Source organism: Triturus cristatus, chromosome 1_2 (genome assembly GCF_964204655.1).
Source record: "Triturus cristatus chromosome 1_2, aTriCri1.1, whole genome shotgun sequence".
Classification (NCBI taxonomy): domain Eukaryota; kingdom Metazoa; phylum Chordata; class Amphibia; order Caudata; family Salamandridae; genus Triturus; species Triturus cristatus.
Window position 1 is genome coordinate 843080529 of NC_140580.1, and position 22527 is coordinate 843103055.

General features: G+C 48.5%; 1 protein-coding gene and 1 long non-coding RNA gene across 2 annotated transcripts in view; one reads left to right on the plus strand and one right to left on the minus strand.

Moving 5' to 3' along the window:
- Positions 1-22527, minus strand: part of LOC146868126 (alkaline phosphatase-like) — a 215904-nt gene that overhangs the window by 170076 nt on the left and 23301 nt on the right. The window lies entirely within an intron of this gene.
- The window catches only part of LOC146868127 (uncharacterized), a 124853-nt gene continuing 106683 nt past the window's right edge, over positions 4358-22527 (plus strand). Inside the window, exon 1 of the long non-coding RNA XR_014962418.1 lies at positions 4358-4494. This is a non-coding gene — a long non-coding RNA (uncharacterized LOC146868127). The remainder of the gene's footprint in view (positions 4495-22527) is intronic.

The window sequence follows — 22527 nt, forward strand, 5'->3', positions numbered from 1 at the left end:
AATGCCACTCATCCATAGAGTTACTCACACACATAGTCACTCATGCTAATAAAGAATCAAACATACATTTACTTGCATATACAGTTATACACACACCACCATACTTACTTCTACGGAAACTTACACATACTTAGTCTTTTAAACAATCACTTATAGAAACACATACTTATTCATACAGGAACTCTTTCAATCTCTCACTCTCACATATACTCACATATATACACCAATAGTCACATATACTAGTTTAAAACATATGTAGTTACTCATAAAGACACTACTGAGACAGTCATTCACTCACTAACACACCCATACACACACTCATCCACCCATACAGTCCTGCACACATGCTGTGTTCAACACATACAAACAGTGAGTCACTCATTCATGCACCTATGCACTACGTAATACCCCCCACCGAACCATGCAGACACTCAGACTGATACTCAAAAAACCAACTAATAACCTATATAGACACCCATGTAGCTACTCACCAACCCATGCAGCCACTTATACACAAAGTGAGAGACTGATACAGATATTTACATATTTAAACATTACTCACTAAGCCATGTATTCACTATGATACACTTAATCAGTCAGTTACACAATCAATTTTTCAAAAACAAATCATCCATTTAGACACTTATATACCCATTTATTCTTCCATCGACCTTGAGATATACATATATAAAACATATTTAATTTTCAGAAAAACACACATTCACTGGATGATGTCATCAGTGATGTCATCAGTGATGTCATTTGAGATGTCATCAGTGATGTCATGAGTGATGTCACTGACCATGTCATGAGTGATGTAATATGTGACGTCATCAGCAGTGCATTGTGGGCGCCCGAGTTATAGTTAGCTGAACTAACTATAACGGGGGAATTTCAATGGTTTTGTACAAGTGAAAAGTCCAGCTAACTATAACACCCCTGAAACCTATGGTTTTTTCAGTGAATATATATATATATATGAAAGAAAAGGGTTTACCACATTGCGGGACGCACTCGCAGCAAGCCGGTCAAATCAGGTAAAGTCCGTTGGCAAAACAAACCTCAGTGATGTCCTGACGCGTTTCTGGCCTGACGCCCTTACTCATAGGCAGACTGCAGCGCAAATGACCAGCATATCAGGCTCCCATAAATTCCACCTCCTTTTATTTGCATATCAATCAAGTGAGTAAGATAGCAAAGCATTCTGGGAAGGGAAGTCTTTTAACATGACGCCCAAGTGGGCTGCCGGTCTCTCGCACTGACAAAGTTCTGTAATTTCCATGGTTTCACCTCCTGAAATTTTCCCCCAGTAAACACAGTCACTCGCTGCTCCATATGCCACTGTTACCAATAGACAGCAGCGGACCCGCTCATGTAAGCGGTGGTGTCGTCCCACGACCAGGCAGGGCTGTGTTATTTGAAAGAAAAGGGTTTACCACATTGCGGAACGCACTCGCAGCAAGCCGGTCAAATCAGGGAAAGTCCGTTGGCAAAACACACCTCAGTGATGTCCTGACGCGTTTCGGGCCTGACGCCCTTACTCATAGGCAGACTGCAGCGCAAGGCCCGAAACGCGTCAGGACATGGGTCATGGTGATCCTTTTTTAGTTCGAGCCTAGGCAGTACATGCGCTGTCTCTCGACATGCTGTATTCAGTCAGAGGGCTTACAGCCCGCCTCCAGCTTCTGATTGCCTTTTGTCAGTGTACTTTAAAAAACATTGCCTCTAACTGGATAATGGTTTCTGCTTGTCCCACCTTTTTTCTCAATTGTTGACTCCCATGGATCACCCCCAGGACTTGTCCTCTTCCACTTGTGCTATTTATTGTATGACCTTATTATGGAACTTATTTTTACATTGACACTGAACACTTCGCACTCAGGGCGGCACCCCATTCACGGCAAGTGAAACACTGAAACACGCTCTTTATCTTGATCAGTCTGGCGCCCGCTTCACAGACGCTGTGCTTTATGTTTCAGCGCACATTTTTTTTACTTTGAAGCTGAGTGCGGCACCCGCTTCACGAATGCCACACTTCATGTTTTAGCTTGTTTCTGCAAGGGCCCGGTTCGGTAGACCACGCCCCTTTCTAATCATGTTTCAGCATGCTTTCTTTTTTTACTTTGAAGCTTTATGCGGTGCCTGCTTCACGGACACTTCGCTTTATGTTTCAGCATGGTTCTGCAAGGGGCCAGATCAGACGACTGCACCACTTTCTATTTGTTGCACACTTATTATCAATGAGAGCAGCATGTTTATCTTCATCAATGTGCCCGCCGCTTCACAGACGCCGCGCTCCATGTTTCAGCACGTTTGTTGTTTTTAACTTTGAAACTGAAACTGGCCGTCGTATTTGCGATCTGATGATAGTGGTCAAGGCAGGTGTCTGTTTCCCTAGTCCTTCGTCCATGCCTTTGCTTCATCAGGTAGCCATGCACTTCCTGTTATTAAGAGCACCTGAGTCAAATGGTGGAAGCTAACAGAGACAGCAGAGCATTTGGTAGTTATCATTTGATCTTTGCATATTCAGTGTTGGACTGGAAGAATGTGGCGCCTTTGACCGCCATGTAGACATCTGTTGCTTTCCTTTTATTATCTTGTTATTGCTCTGTTCTTGTTCCTGATTTGCAAGCCCCCCCGCATGAAAACTGCTGAATGCCTGGAACGCTGAAACTTTTCTTGTCCGTGGTTTCCTCGCTCTTGTCCTTAACATTCGCTATAAACAATTTCTTGAAATCTCACGTTGCTGCAATCTCTGCGTCCTTCTCTATTCCTCCCAGATGTTCTGTGTTATCTGCTCTCTGTCCTCTCTTCCTTCTTACTGCCCTCATTTGTCTTCCCCTCTGCCCACCCTACCCCCGTTTGCTGACGCTGCACCCATTTTCCCCTCTCTGCCCCTTTTCTGCCTCTTATGACCATTTCCTATTTCCCCCTCCACAAATGTCCGATTCTTTCAGCTTCTTTTACCCCATGTCTTCTTTCGCCTCTTATTCCTTTTGTCTCCTCTGCACCCTTTTTCCTCCTAGCTGCCCCCCTCCTCGCTGCCCCCTTCTTTTTCCTTCCCCTTTTAGATATTCATCTCTCCTCATTTTGGCATTCACACCGTTGGTTTTCTCCATCCCACCCTTTTCCCCCCTATCTGCCCCCTAATATGTTTTCTCTACCTGTGTGTTATCTTTGCCATGCTCTTTGCCACCCTTTCCCCTCAGCTTCAACTCATGCTAACTCCTCTTAGCCCCCTTTTCCTTCTGTGTACATTTTCCTCACATCCCTTAATTCCACCATGTCATTTCTCACTTGTCAGTCCCATCTCCCTCACTTCAGCTTCGTCCTTCTTTCCCCCCTGTCCTTAATGTACCCTTCACAGGTTTTGTGGCACTTAGTGATGTGGCAAGGAAATCTGGAGCTCTGATTTCTTGTCTCTGTGAATACGCAAGAAGATCCACGAATGAGGATTGTTTCAGGACTTGCCATTGGTCATCCCACTCCCATTCCTCAGTTCCAACACTTGTAAGTGTCAGTTCCACCTAGGGCAACACTCCAAAATGACATGGACCCTACAAAAATACTTCTGCACTGCACAAACCATGACGATGTTTAGAGTGGAATGTTGTAGGTGATTAACATAACATGGTCTGCACGGTCTAACCCTGGCCAGGTTTAATTAAACTCAATTGAAGGCGTGCCATCCATTGACAGCGTGGGCGGAATACCCCGCTCCGTCGGCGGCGTTCACAGAGGGTGTTTTGGGGCGGAGTTGAGCAAACATCTCCGCCTACCGCGGGCGGAACGGAGTTTTACAGGGTGCTCACTTTTGCAGTCACTCGCCTCTGGGCAGCAATGAAATAAGAGCTCAAAGAAAGGAAAATGAACGGTCTTCAACACTACTCCCTCGACACTCCCAACTTCTTCCTCACATGACCACATCTAATGCTCGCACAACTCTAATTTGCTGGAGCATGGCCAGTTTCAGTTTTACTTTCTGTTGTTGTGCGTCATTCGTCATGTCTTTGCCGTGCGTCCTCGCGGTGGCCCGTCCTTTACCGCGAGTCTGCGTGCTTCCTGATGCTGCACCTGATGCTGTGCCGCAGAGGCGCAACTAGAGCCACATTTCGGGGGGGGGGCTGAGCAAAAATTTCGGGGGGGGCTGAGCAAAAATTTCGGGGGGGCTGAACTTTAAGCAATAGGCAGGGTGGAGCTCCAGGGGCTCTTAGAAGGGGTGAAACAACAGCGAGGCCTCATTAACATGCAAATGGTCTTTTAAAGACCTGTTAAGTGCTCGGGTGCGGCTGCTTTTTTGCCCGGGAAGGTGTCTCAGCCCGGGCTGCCACACACGACGGGGGGGGGGGCTGAAGCCCTGTGAGTCCAATGGGTGTTGCGCGCCTGCTGTGCCGACAGGTGCATCTGCCTGAGCCACGGGACTGAGACCCTTTAGCACAGAGAGCCCGAGCCCCATAGGGACAAGGGTTACTGCAAGGGGAGGCTGCAGGGAAGGTGAGGAGGACATGGTGGTGTGGAGCCTTGGTGCAAGGGGTGCTGCTGGGGATTGTGAGGCTGAGCAGGGGCGTCAGGTCGAACTGCACATTGTTTGCACTTCTCCTGTGCACTGTGTGCCGCACGCAGTGAAGTAATGGCGTCGATGCATGGACTCCGTCCTAGGCAAGGTAACTGAGCTGCACTCATGGGAAGGCGAACCAGGCACGCTGATGCAGCAGCCACATTAGGAGAAAGTGGTGTTTGTAAATGTCACTCAACACTCTGCATACTCCGAAAGTCAGAACGATGTTTAACAGTGACATATTTTGAAATTAGGGTTGGGGATATGGGTGTTCTCAAAGGTGTAAAATAATGTAATTTTTGGTAAGCAGGCACAACATTGTAACTTTTTTCGGTATTCATAAACATTCCAAGTGTTGTTTCAAACCTGACTGGCTAAAACCACAGTAAATATCCTGATCATGTTGGACATTAGTTTCCAATTTAGCACGTTTTGATGGAAAATAAGGCACAAGAGACTTTAACGGAGTTGCCAATTGATTTTGCAAATGTTTAGGTCTCACATGCGTCAGCGCATGCTCTCTCACTTGCAAGAGATATTGTGTTGGACAAGGGGCTTGTTCTGGTTGTACAAGCCATTCAGTAAATTGGTAGCTATGCGTCTCTCCATTGTATCTCATATTCTAATGCATTGATTTTAACTCTTTGCCTGTAAGGGTAGTGTGTGGATAGCAGCTCAGCTTGGTTTGGGGTTGAAGTTAAATAAAAAGTGGTAGCTGGGCCTGTCTAGAGCTGTTCAGTGGCTTTAAAACTTTTAGTGGCTTTCAAGCTTTCAGTGGCTAGCCCACCTCTTGCCCATCTCTATGGTATATGAGAGCAACTTCAAATTGTTCATTCTGTGTAGCATACCTGGATGTTTGGTGTGACACACAATTCCACACCACACAATTCAACACCACCCAACATAATTACACTCCACATAATACCACTCAACTCAACATAATTCAACTCCACATAATTATACTCTACTCAATACCACATAAATACACACCACATAAAACCACTCTTATCACATAGCAAAGATCCACATAAATGCACTCCACACCATGCCACATGATTCCAATCAGCTTAATTTCACTCAACACCAAACAGTTCCACAGCACACAATTCAACTCCACACATTTCCATTCCACACCACATAATTTGATACCAAAACACATAATTCAACTCAACAACACAGTTACACAACACACCATATAGATCCAATCCACACCACAGGATTACACACCCTGCCACAAAATTGAACAGCACACCACACAATTAAACTCCACTACATGCTACTCCACAACACAAAATATCATTCCACATAATTGCACTCAATAACAGACAATCCCACTCCACATAATTCCAGTACACTCAATACCACAATTACGATCCATGTAATTCCACAGCACACCATGGCTCATAATTCTACTACACATATCCACTCCACACCACACAATCCCACACCACACAATTCCACAACTAACAATTCCAATCCGACCCACATAATTCCACTACACACCACAGACATACACTTCATACCACAGGGGTAAAAGACATTGTCATTTACAGAGCCATTAGCTCTAACTCAAGCAAATGCAAGACATTTGCATTTCCAAGGCTTGTTTCTGCTGGAATTTGCACTATTGGTTGTTTATATGTGAGAAACCTTTTCACTATTTGTGGCATTTTTATCTTTTATATTGCACACTTTTATGGCTTGTGCCGAAAGAAAGCAAAACCAAAGGGGATGCTGGACGGAGTGTTGAACATTGCAAGCACTCACCCCCAGTCAACTGATCTGGGTTTAATCCATCATCATTCTTTAGCTCACTCCGCCACCCCAGTTCGAGATAGGACTGTGGTTTACCCGGATGTGTCATTAAGGCCCTCTCAGTGTGGTTTACCTAGAGGTGCCATAGAGAGGAATTCCATACAGACAAGCCTGTGGTTTACCTGGAGGGATCACAGAGGCATTGCTACATAGAACAGATTGAAACTTGTCATACAGACAGGACTGGTGTTCACCTATAGTTGTCATAGAGGTACTTTTAGTGTAACCTATAATGAGGTTTACTTAGAAGTGCCATAGAGACAGTTTTCATACAGGCAGAACTATGGTTCGTCTACAAGTGACACAGACGCATGTACCTTACAGACTGGAATATAGTTCCTTTACAGATGTCATAGAGACCCTTTCTACACACACAGCGTTGTTGTTTACCCAGAGGTGTCATAAAGCCACTTTCAAATTCAAAAAGCATGTTGGTTTATCTAGCGGTTTTTAAGAAACAGGAGTTGTCTGTTGAATTACATGGAACCAGGGACAACCAAGACTGAAAAGAACAATGGACACATAATGAAACCTCAAGGGGCCCTCCCTGCAAGCTACATTGCAGAGTACATTGAAGGGCCCTCCACTAACAATTACCACTGCACCTAACATGTTCAAGTACCTCACTCACACACTCAGAGTGTCAGCAGGCGTTTTAGTGTCACATGCTTATAAATGCTATAGAAATGCTCCCTGGGGAAATATAGGAATCACAGGGTATGCATTCTAAGTACCGAAGCACCTTAGGTCATTGCAGCCATTCAGATAACAGCCTTCTCCAGCCTCTCAATTCACCTCCTCCCTTCCTGTCTTCCAACACATTGCAAGTAGGGCCAATCAAAGACTCCCAAAGCCACATAAGTCAAACTGACAACATCTCCAGTCTTCACCAGCGAATCAGCTTTCTCACTCCTTTTCCTGCCTTCCAAATCAGTGCACCCATGACCAATTAGTATTTGCTAAGGCCAGACGCAACCTACTAGCCACCATAGCCAAGTCCTGCCCCAAAATTAGTTCCACTCACCAATAAGATCACTGTGTCCCATCCCCATCTTTAAAAATGGACACTCCCAAGACTTGTCTTGCCTGCACATCATCAGCACTAGGTATTTGAGGTCAAGAATGCCTCTTGTTTTGGCTTGTAAGGAACAGGGAGGATCCCGATTCCCTACCTCCAGATACATAAAGTATCTTCCCAATGGTCTTATCCCCACACTGAGGATCCATACCACTCATCCACTCAGATAACACTCTCATGGCAAACTTCTAGAATCATATATACATCCATCTCACCAGCATACACACCCAATCAGCTTCCTATGCTCATCAATGTACATTTGTCAGTTCTCCACTGACACCACAGACATCACATAACACAGACTAAATGCACTCTTATCACAAAAACGTGACTCCCACACCACATTCACATATGCCTTAGACATCCTCATGTGCACAGGCCACAGCATCCAATGCACTGATCATACACACATAAGGCAAGTAAGAGTGTTGCCATCGTTCTAAAATCCACCTGGCTCTGCAACCTTAGCAAATCAGGAATACTCAAATCAACTGAATTTGTCACGTTCGTTTGACTGTCTCTGCATTGAAGACCACACTATTCCTTCTGTCCTACAGACCACCCAGCACTGACAAGGTCTTCACCAAAGAAATCTCAGACCTCATCACCTCTACCTCCATTCAAGACATCCACACCATATTCCTCAGAGACTTCCACCTCCACAAAGACTCAAGCACCAAGAAAATAAAAAAGTCCTTCCAAAAATGCTTCAATACATTGGACATTAAGTAGAACATCACCGAACCCACACCATCCCAAGGCAATACCCTGTACCTCACAAGTACATCACCAACAAACCAATGCAATCTTTTAATACCCCTGGACTGGACTGACTATCACACTCCTCCTTACTGCATTCATCAAGCTATCCAGCTTCCACCAGCATTCGCCTGATGCCAACATAGTCTTTGAATTATAACACACCTCCATGAAAAATCACAAAGACTTCATCTCACAAATCAAAATGTGATCCCTCAAAACCAAACATTCAGCACCATGGTGCAGAAGGACTTACTGAACAAACCCCCACACACCAACAAGAAAGGGAGGCAGACCAATGTTCCTGCCAACCTCAGCTAACTCATTGGACTCCATTGTATATGCAGGTCTCTCATGGATGGAACCAGAGCAACCAAGAGAATCAAAGTACTCTTCTAAGCAGATGAGCACTGTGACAGTCCACTACTAGACCTACGAATTCTTCAATCAGTTGACAAGTGCCATACCATCAATCACTGAGAAGATAAGCAGATGAGCAGACTCAGAATCCACATAAACACCCCAACCAGACATCCATCTTGCTTCCAACACCCCACTGATCTTCCGCTTGGTGGACAGCCTTCAATCATCCCTTACATACTAGATTCACTGACATCCTCAACACCCTCAAAGCCAACACCCACATAGATGACATATTATCAGACATTGTGAACAAGATGCCACATTGACATTACCTGATCTATCCGTGGCCTTTGACACAGTGCCCCAGTTTATTCTTCTCCAACGCTTGGAAAATATAGGAGTCAGTGGCTCCGCGCTGGCCTGGATTGGCTCCTTTCTTACTGATAAAGGTCAATCTGTTTGGATACCACCATTTGCATCTCATCCTAAACAGATCAAGTTTGGAGTCCCACAAGGCTCTGCCTGAGTCCGACCCTTTCTGATACCTACATGAGCCCTCTGGCCTCCCTCATGGAGTCCTTTGGGTTCCAGATATTGTCATACGCTGATGGCACACATCTTCTCCTCACTATGGATAACAACTCACTGGATGCTTTTAAGATGTTTTAGAACTATCTGACAGCAGTCTTTCAGTGGATGCGGGCAAGCAACTTCCAACGCAATGTCAGCAAAACTGAGATCCTGCTATTTGGCTTGCCTCCACCTCCCACCTGGGATGGGGAATGCTGGCCAGGTTATATTCCTCCTCCTCCCGCTCCTGCAACGGTAGTCTATCATTTTGGGGTTAAGATCGACCGCCAGTTATCCTTAAGTCTGCAGGTGGTGTCTGTGGAAGGTTCCCGTTTTGGTAATGTCACTGGCAGCTCTGGCAAGGGCAGTGGACGGTGCAAGCTGAAGTAGCCTCCTGACAAGTGTCCTGGCACTTTTGTTTTTTACAAATGAAGCACCGCCAAAGAATTCTGTCTCTGACACCAAGTTCAGCTGCAAAGTGAGCTACATTTAAGACATAAAGTTGCAAATGTTTTTCTTTTAGCAGTGAGGAAAGAAAAGTGGCTTCCACGAGCTGTTACTTTCCATACTAATGCACATGGAGAGAGGGCCGAGGGCCCACCAGGATGGCAAACCATCGGGCCTCCCGCACCGCTTGGGCTGGGGAGCCTTTTGTTACACCCATGTAGTGGAATAATTAAGTAACACAATCGCAAAAACCTCAAAGAAGAATCATTTCAATTACTGTATTTGCCAATTAATAATATGATTTGTCAGATGCAATTCAGACAAGATGAGTAATTGACAATACCCAAAAAGTAAACCACAGTATAGAACATTTTAAATCTCGTAACTGCGCTCAATGCTAAAGCAATCACACAGTTTGGGAGAGTTAAATGGAAGATAAAAGTGTGTGTAACAAAAGTGAAAGATAATGGACAAAGAAGTTAATTTTTGCTGTTTATACAGATCATTGATATTAAAACAGATATGAAATTAATTCAGAGGGTCAGATTGCCCACAGCGTCAATGGTATTTCGACCCAATTGGGGTCAATCAAGAGACATCATCAAGACTGGAGAAAGTTAGAGAATAAGCAGTAGGAAAAGTCATTTGTCGCAAGGATCAAAAGGGTAAAGGATAGTGGTAATCCCAGGAATGCAAAATAATGATGGCAAGTGGCGTAGCTTCAGGGTGTGGGGGGGTGTTTGGGGTGTTACACCCCACTTAAAAATGTATTCTGTGGTAAATAGTTGGGTACAACTGCATTCAGTCGGATATGGTGAAGAGTCTGTTGGATTTCACCTGTGATTTTTTTACATGATCACAATGAAAACACACATACACCCTCATCTCTGTTTTAAAGGCCTTGAAAAATGTTGATTAGTTTGAAAAATATTGGGCCTAATTAGAATGTTGGTCGGAAAGCCTTCAACCACTGGCCAGAGGCTTTCTGACTGACATTGTAGGTTTAAAGTCTGATGGCCGTATTATGATGACAGCGGTTGGAGTTTAAACCGGCTGGGGAATCCAACGTGGGTCCGAAGGGCTCACAGAGCCTGTCGGCCAGTCGGAAATGCCTTATGGACAGCGTTTCTGCCGTCGGGATTATGATGTTGGTTTCTGACAGCCAATCCACGTCGGCCTTTCCGACATTGATTGGCTGTCAGAAATGGACTTTGAGGGCCCCTAGCAGGGCCCCCTCACGCCCTGGCCCTCCGCATTTGGCCTTGGGGGATACCCCCCTAAACATCCTGCACCATGTGGCAGGCAACGTGAGGTGCCTGCCACACGGTGCAGGGATGTTTTAAAACATACATTTTCAATGGGAGTTTGTGCTGCAGTCGTTTTCTGCCCACCACACAAGTTCCCCTTAGGAAAATGGATGATTCCGACCACACTGTGTGTGGTTGCATCCAAATGATGCAGTCGGAACCACCAACCTGAGATCAGTCGGTTCCCAAACCCCAATGGTATCACTGCGCAACATCGTAATCAGGGCCAAAGCGTTTTAAGTGCCTTTAACAATCTGCCATCCTCTCTCTCTTGGCTCTGCCCCCTAAGGCCCCCTCATGTCTTGCTTCTTATGTAAAGGTGTAACAAAATATCCCAGCATAATTGTTGGTAAATCTTAAGTTAACACCACCCCATCTTATTCACCAAGCTACGCCCATCATGGTGGCATCAAAAGATCACTGTACAAGAAGATTTGTCTCTGCTGGTATGTAATAAAGAGTGTCTCCGCCAAGGTTGAAAGCGCACCTGAATTGTGAATGCTGTAATCACAGCCTGGCAGATGAACATGACTGAAGTATGCTGTCAGAAGACCAGATCAAAGAGGCCCCCTATGTTATAACAGCACTTTCCATACAGCAAGGACTGTGGTTCACCAAGAGGTATGTTTGCTGGACCCCGTTAAAAAGCCCTATCAGTCCCCCTTTTTGTTTAAGCTTACCAAGAGGTGTCATAGAGGTATCTGCGACACCGGCATGACCTCTAGAGGTGTCATTGAGGTATTTTCTATATGTACTTAATTCAATTGAACTTTTGAGCATTAAGGCCAGCTTTTTCATAACTTTGCACTGTGGGCACCCTCTGCACTCATTATTCCTCTCTTTCACACCATGAGTCCTATCTGGCACAAGGTCATGGTGTGTAAGGCGAAGAACTTTGTGAGGCGGAGCAATCAGGACATGGCTGCCCTCCCATTGGTCAGTGGACAGAGAAAACAAAACTGTATCACTGGCACAGCACAATGAAAGGACACCACAAATGATAGGTATGAAGTTGTCAAGGAGCATAGATGTCTACTGAGAGAGCCAGTGGCCCCTTGATTATGAACCCTGCTCGCCGTTTTCTGGGGACATAACTTGTACCTTTTAAAATCCCAGTTTGTTTTACTTGATCTACAAAATGTGGCACCCGATTAAATTTACTAAACTTTTAGGTCCTTCGCTTTCTTTAACCACTACAAATGATGACTACCCAAACAGAGATCAACCTTTTTAATCAATTCTGTTCTTTTTCAAGCGTCCAACTCTAGAGCACAATCAGGATGTTAACAAGGAGGGTGTGGGGGCGTGGCTTGGCGCGTCAAGATGGCAGTGGCACTCTAAGAGTGCTCCGGACCCCTCCGTCATCCGCACCAAGATTCCCAAGCACTGGCAGCCATCCACTACTCGAACCTACAGCCAACGCCTTGCTGCCACCTGTGCCACTCATCCACGGCTGAAAATCTTCCTAAGATCCCTGCATTGCTGCGCAACCCTAATCTCTGCGGAGTACCGGTGCCACTTCTCAAAATGGTGGGCACCTGATCTCTGGGCTACAGCGCCCTAACTTACATCACCGCTGCTGGGCCAAGGCCCATACTCGCTCCATCTGAGGTCCTGGCCCGACGCGGAGACCGGAAGCTGACCCGATGATATGGGGAGGCAGCCAAGTGCCACAGGGCAGACCTGTGTCCCGAAGACCTGGAACGAGTAATCCAGCCATGCGACCCGCGGAGAGTCGTCGTTGTCCTCCTCCTCCTCCGCCTCATCATCATCATCAGCCTCATCATCAGCCTCATCATCAGCCTCATCATCATCATCAGCCTCAACCAGCAGCCTCCCTGTACCTCCGCTGCTGACTTCGACACCAGCGGACCCAACGACTCACAGGCCATCGAGAGGGAAGAGGCTGTGGGGCCCAGGACTGCTTCTTGTCCCCCGAAGACCCGTAGGGTGGTGTTTGATCGGTGCGGCCCAGAGAGCGGCTCCCCGGCCCTCAACCAAGTCCCGTGCCCATTGTGGACCTAACACCGAGGGGGCTGCAGCTGGGGCCGCACGGTGTCGCAACTGCCTTTTCAACCACCATTTCGGGTGGCGGAGGGTGGGTGAAAACCCTTACAGACATCATCGGCTCCCCCCTCCGCTGAAGGCAGCCTCCTGATAGCCCTGCTGGACCCGGGGCCTGACACCGAGGGGGCTGCAGCTGGGGCCGCACTGCCACACAACTGTTTTTCAGCCGCCATTTCGGGCAGCTGAGGAAGGGAGGTGAAAACCCTTGAAGACACCATCTAGTACCCCCCTCCCACTGAAGGCGGCCTTTCGATAGCCCGGCCGGACCCAGAACAAGACGGCCTACCTGCATTGCCCCCAGTCCGGGGGTGTGACTCCAGTGACCCGGGCAGGGCCTCACACCTCCTCGCAGCACCCTGGGAGTGTTAGGTCAGCGGTGGGAGGACGTCTGGGCCCATCTGGTGCAGTCCTTCCCATGCACCATTGACTGCTTTGAGGGCAAGACTGCGGTAGTGGTGGATCCGTCTGCACCAATCGAGCAGCGTGGGGTCCTGGGAGAGAGCCCCCTCCACCGATTCCCCCCCGCCCCCAATCCTCGAAGTGGCTCACCTGGACCCTGGGTGGCCCCAACACTTGGCGGGGCCCAGTCTCACCACATCCAAGCCACTGTAGCCCGGGCGGCGCCAAAGCCCTAAATCCGCGCTCCCCGGTGTTCTGACATCTGCACCCCGTAGAGCCCTACCATGAGCCTAAGTGATGCCTACACCCGCCCTGAAGCTGACTCTACAGTGGGCCGACCCCTAGACTTTCCTTTCTTGATCCGCTTGTGCCCGCCACTCCTCACAGTCCCGGTCAAGCTTTTGTTTCCCTGGCACTCGTAGGTGGGCACGTGAGGTCAAGCCGGTCCCACGCACACCCCCCAGACTGTGTCCCCCTGAGGTCCCGCTGGTCGGAGCGTGGAGGGCACCCGGGACGCGGTGAGCACTGCCTGCAGCCACTCAGACCCTCGATGTACGTTTCTCAATCCCAGCCCCAGGTGTGCTTGGCCGTGACACCGCGCAGTATTGGTCTCCCTGAGGGGGCCTGGCCTCACCTACTGCGATATCTGCACCCGCCGCTCACGGGGCGGCGCAAGCCTGGTGGACGACTATCCTTCCGCCCCAGGGCCAGGAACCAGCCCCCTCTGGGTGCGTCCTTCTCCTCCAAAGACACCCTGGGCTGCCCCTTGCCTGAGGCCAACCCAGGGACCGATTGACCTAGATCTAGCATGCCCTTCCCTCCCCAAGCATGGGGAGAGATCGTGGGCCAAAATCCTCCACCACCCACACACAAACTAAAATGGACCAATTCACCACGGTGGGCCAAAGCCCCCCGGAGGGGGTGGTGGGCAGCCCATCCCTACCGAGCAATGACCTGGCTGCCATACTCCAAGCCATAGACGCGTCCCGGTCGTCAGTAAAGGAGAAGATCGGGGAAGTCCAGGTGGACTTATCCCTCATCAGACAGGACCTGTGTAATGTCACTGCCCGCATCTCGGAGGCTGAGTCTCGCCTCTCCACAGTGCAAGACGTCGTCCATCAACTACAGGAACGGGTGGCCCGCTTGCAATCCCACACCACAGATCTATATAGAAGAGCCAAAGAAGCTGAAAATCGCTCGTGTCGCAACAACTTGCGCTTGGTGGGCTTTACGGAGGGCAGCGAACTGAGTCAGTTGGCCACCTTCATCGAAACATGGATATCGTCCTGGATGCCTCAAGACACACTCTCTCCCTGGTTCGCGGTCAAATAAGCCCACCGGTCGCTCGCCCCCCAAGGCTCCTCCTGGAGCCCCCACCACCTAATAATTGCACGGGTGTTCAATTTCAAGGATCGAGATGCAATCCTACGCAAAGCTTGGACCCTGGGCCCACATAAAATTCAGAATTACACCATCATGATCTTCCCAGACTACACCAAAGAAGTACAGGCTCAGCGGCGCTCATACACAGAGGTGAAGCAAAAACTGAGGAACCTTGGCCTCCAGTACAGACTCCTCTTCCCTGCCCGCTTCCGGGTCATCTTCAAAGGCAAGACCCAATTCTTCAAATCCCCTCAGGCCGCTTGCACTTGGCTGACTGAGGAGCACCCCCTAGGGCCCCCTCCACTCCCCTCGCCTACCCATTCAGGTCCGCAGACCTCTCAACCACTGTCCCCTAAACTACGCAGGAGGCGCATGCCATCTTGCAGACAGGTCGGACCAGCGCGCCCAGATCGTTAAGCCAGACTAGCCGTGTACCTGGCACCGTGCCCTCCCCCCTCCACTTCTCATCCCAGGCAAAGGAACAGGTCAGCTGATGATTCCTCCAGAGAACGCACTCCCCGGGGTGCCCCAGACTGGGCGGCCACAGACTCTGACCTCTTCCTCAGTCCAGTAATCTGAAAATCCCTGAAGGGGCAACAACGCCAAAACGGAGTGTCCTCACCACCTAGGGATATAGGTCTATGTATCCTACAGTGTTGTACTGTAGAATTTGACACTGCTGATGCTGCATTTACATCCGACATACACGGAGGGGTCCACCACAGATCTCCTGTACTAAACACTATCGTTAAGCTTGTTTCTAACACGATATAGGGCGACAGATGCTTCGGTTCCGGAAGTATGGGTGGGGGATGGAGGGGTTTCAGGACCATTGTCCTATGTTTCACTTTCAGTTTTGCACCGCATCTTCCACTCCATTCAGCACATTGCACTTTCACGATGCCGCATCGCAATCACATGGTGACCCTGCACACTGGACGCAATTGGACACCCCACGCTCATATCCCATCCCGGGCCTGCCGCTGTGCCCAACCCAGGGGGCCCTCTGTATCTCCCACCCTACATGACGTTCACACCCCAAGAACACTACTCTTTCCGAGTCATGTCCTGGAATGTAAACGGTCTGGTTGACTGTATCAAACGTTCGGCGGTCCTGAAGTATGCCCAGCGACACTCTCCAGACACTCTCCTGCTTCAAGAAACCCACCTCATGGGATCACGCTGTGTCTTTCTAGTGCGCTATGGCTTCAACAGAGTGTGGTACTCCGGCTTTAGCAGGGGCTCTTGTGGAGTCGCCATTCTCCTCAGAAAGACCTTCCCATTTGTTCTGTCTCAGGTCACTGAGGACCCACAGGGGCACTTCGTGATTCTCTCGGGGACGCTGGGTGGGGCTGTCCTTCACCTCTTCTCTATCTATGTCCCACCCACGACACTTGCCTCCACACTACAGCATCTCACCAATAACATCTCCAACCTACCCGAAGGTCAGATGATCCTCGGGGGGACTTTAACGCGGTTATGCAGCCCACTCTTGACTCTACAGGTGTCTCTTCCTCTGGCAGGTTGCTCCAGGCCAAGAAATCATTTGACTGGGCAACCAACTTGGGCACATGCGACGTATGTAGGGTCTGGAACCTCCGCACACCACAATACACACACACATCAATGGCACACCATTCCCGCGCCCGAATCTACATGATTCTTATGCCGGCCCCTGACTGTCAACGCGTGACTAATGCCTCCATTCTTCCTCGCGGAATCTCGGACCACTCAGTAGTGCTCATGCATCTAGACCACACACCCGCTGGGCTACGCCCCATATGGCGTTTGAACGCCTGGTTCCTTCAAAACAAAGAATTTCGCAAGGCCGTGGGAGAGGAGCTTAAACAATATTTCCTCACAAATCTAGGTTCGGTTACCTCACCTAGTATCCTTTGGGAAGTGGGTAAAGATACCATCCAGGGTGCGGCCAAGGACAGTCACCTCGCACTCCTCAAAGCGCAGGCCCTACAGTTGGAGACTGACCGGATCCCCGAACAAGCCGCAAGAACGGCAACTGGCAGCCGTGCGGGACGAGATTAAGCAAACCGCAATGGAGTCGGCCAAACTGCTGTGGCGCTCATCCGTCGCCCGTGTATATGGGTGGGGGGACAAAAATGGGAGACACCTCCACAAGCTGGCCTCCTACCCCCTGGCATCTCGGATAATCCCCGAGATCTGAGACCCCTCAGGTCCCATCTGCCGTACCTCCCCGGAGTTTGCGCGAGCTTTCTCCGGCTTTTACTCTCACTTATACACGGTGCGCCAGCTGAACAACACTCTTGTGGACTTCCTTAGTCCCTTGGGGGGTCCACATTCCCTTCCTTTTGCAATTGGAAGCCCCTAACTTGGAACACCCCTTCTCCCCAGAACAAATAGGAGTGGTGATCTCCCTTCTGGTGTCACAGAATACTCCGGGCCCTGATGGGCATCCCCAGGAGTATTACGCGTCCTATCACGACCAGTTAGTCCCTGACCTCACGGCCTTGTTCCATCACGTGGTGGAGGTCGGGGCTTTCCCTCTGGAGACAGACGTAGCCACCATTGTGGTGATACCCAAAACTCAGCCACCCTTGCCGCCCTGCGCGGACTATCGACCAATCTCCTTGATCAACAGCGAGCTTAAAATTTATGCTGCGGTTTTAGCCCAGCGCCTACGCCCACTCCTCGCCGCACTGGTCCACCCAGACCAATGTGGCTTCATGCCTACTCATGTCACTAGACACTGTATACGGCGCCTCCACTGTGCACTAGCCAATCGTCAGGAGCTCACTCCCTATTTAACGCTCCTTCTCGTAGACTTCGAGAAGGCCTTCGATACGGTGGACTGGCACTATCTCGACGAGGTACTTGCAACGATGGGCATGGGTCAACGATTCCGCCATTTTGTCCACGTCCTCTACTCTAACCCCCAGGCTAGGGTGTTGGTCAATGGCTCTCTCTCTGAGGTATTTCCAATACGGAGGGGCACGAGGCAAGGCTGCCCCCTCTCCCCACTCCTTTTCACACTGGTGATGGAGCCCCTGGCATGCCTTATTTGCGCTGATGGCTTAATACAGGGCTGGTCGTGGGGGAGCCACCACGGGGATAAAATCGCATTATATGCGGACGACGTGCTGCTCTTCCTCGCTGTTCTGGCCCACTCCGGCCGCAGATGTCTCCAGTCCCTCCAGCGCTTTGAGAAGGTCTCGGGCTTCTGGCTGAACCCAGCCAAGTCAACCCTTGTGTCTCTCCACCCCTCCAGGGAGTGCTTTGACTGGCAGTCTACTATCCCCATTAGACGGCAGTCATTTAAATACCTTGGCATATGGGGGCCCTACTCCCTGAATTGGAATGGGCGCTGAACGTCACCCCGCTGGTTAAGCGGACCAGGACAGATCTGAGTTGTTGGCAAGCCCTGCAACTCAATCCACTCGGATGGGTTGCATTATTTAAAATGATGATCCTCCCTTGCTTCTTATATATCATTCAAAACAATCCTTTCCATTACCCCCATAGCTGGTTCCGAGACATCGACTCCATGATCACATGATTCTTATGGGGCACGGGCCGACCGCGAATGTCCCTCGACTGTTGCCGTATCCCGTCCTTTGACGGAGGAATGGGCATGACTGACCTGTACCTATACTATCTAGCGACGAGGCTACTTGTCCTCCATGACTGGTTTACAGAGGGGGTGATCTGACCCCGCCTACCAAACCGAACTCCGGGACATGGACTTTCCTCGGATCCAAGCCCTCCCTTACGGCTCCCCCGTCCCCCAGACTCTCCCAGCGGGACCCAAACGGTCTTCTTGGCCTGGCGTTCAGCCTTGCGTCATACACGCTGGGAATCTAAATGAAATCAGCATACGCCACTCTGGCAGGGTACATGGCTCAGCGAGGTGGCAGCATTACAAGGGTTTACACACTGGGATCACATTGGAATCTCCTTACTGGGGGATGTGTGGGCAGGGGATCATATATGATCTTTTCAGGATTTACAGAGTCGCTTCTCCCTCCACAACTCACAATTCTACAAGTACTTGCAAATTCGACACACCCTCAGTTCACATATCCCAGCGGGTACGAAGCTTCCTGAATTCAGTCCCCCAGAAGCACAGGTCATGATGGGGAACCTCGGTAGGAGAGGCATATCGCACTTATATTGCACTCTCACAAACAACAGCCCCACATCTCTGGACCCGATTAGGGCTTGCTGGAAGGGTTGGTTGGGCCCCCTTGAGAAAGAGGACTGGCGGGATGCTCTGATGGCCCCCAAACAGATCACTACCTCGGCCAGACTCCATCTCCTCCAGACTTACTACCTCCACACCACATACCTTACTCCAGACCGGCTGCACAAAGCAGGTCTGTGGGCCTCACCTGACTGCGCGAGATGCGGGCACCACCCGGCAGACTTCTTCCACATGGTTTGGTTGTGCCCCCGCCTCGCAAAGTATTGGGATAAAATGAAAACGGAACTAACACACATTTTGGGTTAGCAAGTACCTCATGATCCCCTGCGTCTCCTTCTGGGCATTACTGATGGTCTAGATGGGACCCGGGCAGACAAATTGTTCCTGAGCACTGCTATCGTGGTGGCCAAACGAGACATCGCCATGGCCTGGGCGCGGCCTAACCCCCCCACGATCGCTAAATGGCGCCATGGTTGGGCTGGTGCGCCGCTCAGGTAAAACCCTTATTAGAGGCCAGTGGCTGTCCAGCCAAGTATCAACAGGTGTGGGGCAAGTGGGCAGACCAGCAGGGTTAGGGGACCTGAGAGGAGAGACACTTGTCCTTGTCACGATGCCAAATGCCTGTCCTATGTGCCCACCAGGTGACTTCATATCAGATGCTTTCTATTGTCAGAAACATGTGATCTTGCATTCAGTGCTGTCAATGTAACTTAGTCTTTGTTCTATAAAATCAATAAAGTTTATTGTCAAAAAAACAAGGAGGGTGTATCAACAAGAGCTATAGAAAAGACCATGATAGTGGCCAAGGAGGTGCATCAGTCCCTTCCCGGCTCTATTTGAGCTCTGAGAATTGAGACTGAGCGATAACCCATGCTCGTCCCTTCAAATGTCTTCGGCACTTCATCTACATTATTTGTAGTGTCTCCTAATAAAAAGGCTCCCTCAATATTGAAATTAAATGCCAGATATGGTGAGGATCCTGACAAAAACATTTCCCGCCCAAACATGTGCAACCCTCTTAATATTACCTGCTGACTTTGTTACATCCATTGAAAAGATACCCAAGGCCACCAATGCCGCGTTGACTGGAAGTCAGATACATTTTGAACTCAAATGGATTTATTGTGAATGATGGCGTTTATTGGTGGTAGTTTGGTGTTTTTGAACTCTCTCCTCCATTAAATAAAGATGGAATCATGAACAGCTGCTTCAGCATGTGCTTGAGCCCCCTGTTATTGACACATTTTCTACTTTTCTCATTGTTTTACAGGATTTATTGCTTAATTTAAAGGTAGGGCTGAAACATATGGTGAAAAACAACCTGAATCCACACCAGAAGTAATAATTGTGCCTGCTAAACACATGCCAAAGACTTTGCTGCAAAATCACTTGGAAGCAATTTGGTAACAAGTGGTGGGATGCAAATGGGAACCAATGTGACAGGGACCTCCACTGACATTGGGAGATTATGTCTCGGAAAACAGCCAGCGGTCCAACTCTTCCCCGTTTCACACGGCAAAACAGAAAGACATTAAGAAAGTTAAATAAGGATTCAAAACAACACAATTTTGTCTATTCATTAAACTGCCCTACATCAAAAGAAATATGGCTTCCCAGTTTTTGAAAAGGAAAAGGAGACAACTGTATCTGTAAAATTCCACCTTCTTGATGACTACGGACCTCACAACATCATGGGTTTGTTGCTGACCGAGATTCTTCCCCAAAGCTACAGAGTTTTCTCGATTAATTATACTGCCCTACATCAATAGAAATTTGGATTAATGTCTTCCCAGTGTGTGAAGAGGAAAAGGAGATGACTGTATCTGTAAATTCCGCCCTCTTGACAACTACAGAACCTCACAATCCACGTGTTGCTGGCCAAGAAGCTTCCCTTATAATGTGGTAGCTTGGGAGGACCAATATGAGAATCTGCCTCTGGAGAAATGGCTACTTCAATCAGCCTCCAGTGACTCTTCTGTCCTTGCAGGGCAGAACTCAGATAAGTTTACATCTAGTTCACATGAGACAGAGATTCAAAAAACGAATACACGCACTATAAAATTTAATCAACTAATTTTTCATATAGAGAAGTCACAAAAATTTCCTTTTTATTCTCGGTATGGTTGTTTCAAAACGAAAATAAACTTTTAAAAAAACTTTCTTTAACTTGTCAACGGTGATGGCCCTGAGTACCTTTGGGCTTGCAGACAATTATTTGTATTATGATGAATTCAGTTAACAGAGGTAGATAGCAATGTAATGTAAATGGGTTTTGTATAGTGCAGGTTACACTCCACGGAGCATCTTTACGCTTCTGAGTGAGAAAGAACCAGATGAGATTGATTCTTGTGGTTCATAGGGGTTAAAATGTTATATCATATTTTTGCATTTAGTATCGGATAGGGTATAGATCCAAGTTTTAAGGGTCCTTCTGAAAGGAATTTCTGTGGGGATTTGTCGGAGTGGGGGCGGCAGAGAGTTCCAGGCTTTAGATCCCAAAACTGCCAGTGCTTTACCTCCTTTGGTTTTAAGTCTAAAATTAGGGATGGTAAGAAGATTCTCACTTTGGGATCTTAGACAACGTGCGGGGACGTAGTGTTTGAAGAGATTTTCAATGCATTTGGGTCCTGTTTTATTAAATGCTCTAAAAGTGATTAACAGGATTTTAAACAGCACCCTTTTATGTATTGGCAGCCAATGCAAAATGCTCAACGCTGTTGAGGCTGAGGTCCTTCTTTTCCATCCCATCACTAATCTGGCCGCTGGATGCTGTACCATTTGCAGTTTATGGCATACCGTCCTATTTGTTCCTGCGTAGATGCTATTGCAGTAATCAATACGGGATGAAATGAGGGCTACTGCCACCATCTTCCTTGCTGCAAAAGGGATCAGATCGAACAATTTTCGGAGTCCTTTTATTATGCCGAAGCAGGTCCCTGCCACGGCTGTTGCTTGTTGTTTGAAGCTCAGGGAAGGATCAAATTTTATCCCCAGGTTACGGACTACATTTGCTGTATTAGGGGGGACGGTAGCATCTTCTGGCCACCATAGAGTCGGGTTGAAGGAGTTGTTTTTTCCAAATGGTAAAATCTCAGTCTTCCCTGAATTGCATTTAAGATGATTCATGCTCATCCAGTGGAAAGTGGCCTTTATACAGGTTTTGAGTCTGGCTTCTGCTTGGCTGGATTCATCCTCCATCACTAAGATGAGTTGTGTATCATCTGCATATGAGATGGTAGCTATGTTGAAGGATGATATAAGGGTAATCAGGGGGGGCATGTATACATTAAAAAGTGTCGGACTCAGGCACGAGCCCTGCGGAACACCTGAGTTTAGTGGAATCTCTGCTGATCTAAATTGGCCCAAGGTGACCACTTGTCATCTGTTTGTTAGGAAACTCTTTAGCCAGCTCAGTACCTGACCCGTTATCCCTGCCGCGGCTAGTCGGTCTATCAAGATGGTATGGGACACCGTGTCGAAAGCCGCGGACAGGTCTAAAAGTATGAGGACTGCTCTTTTGCCCTGGTCTAGTGCTGCTCTAAGTGTTTCCAGGGAGAACATTAGAGCTGATTCCGTTGAATGTTTTGCTCTGAAACCAGCTTGG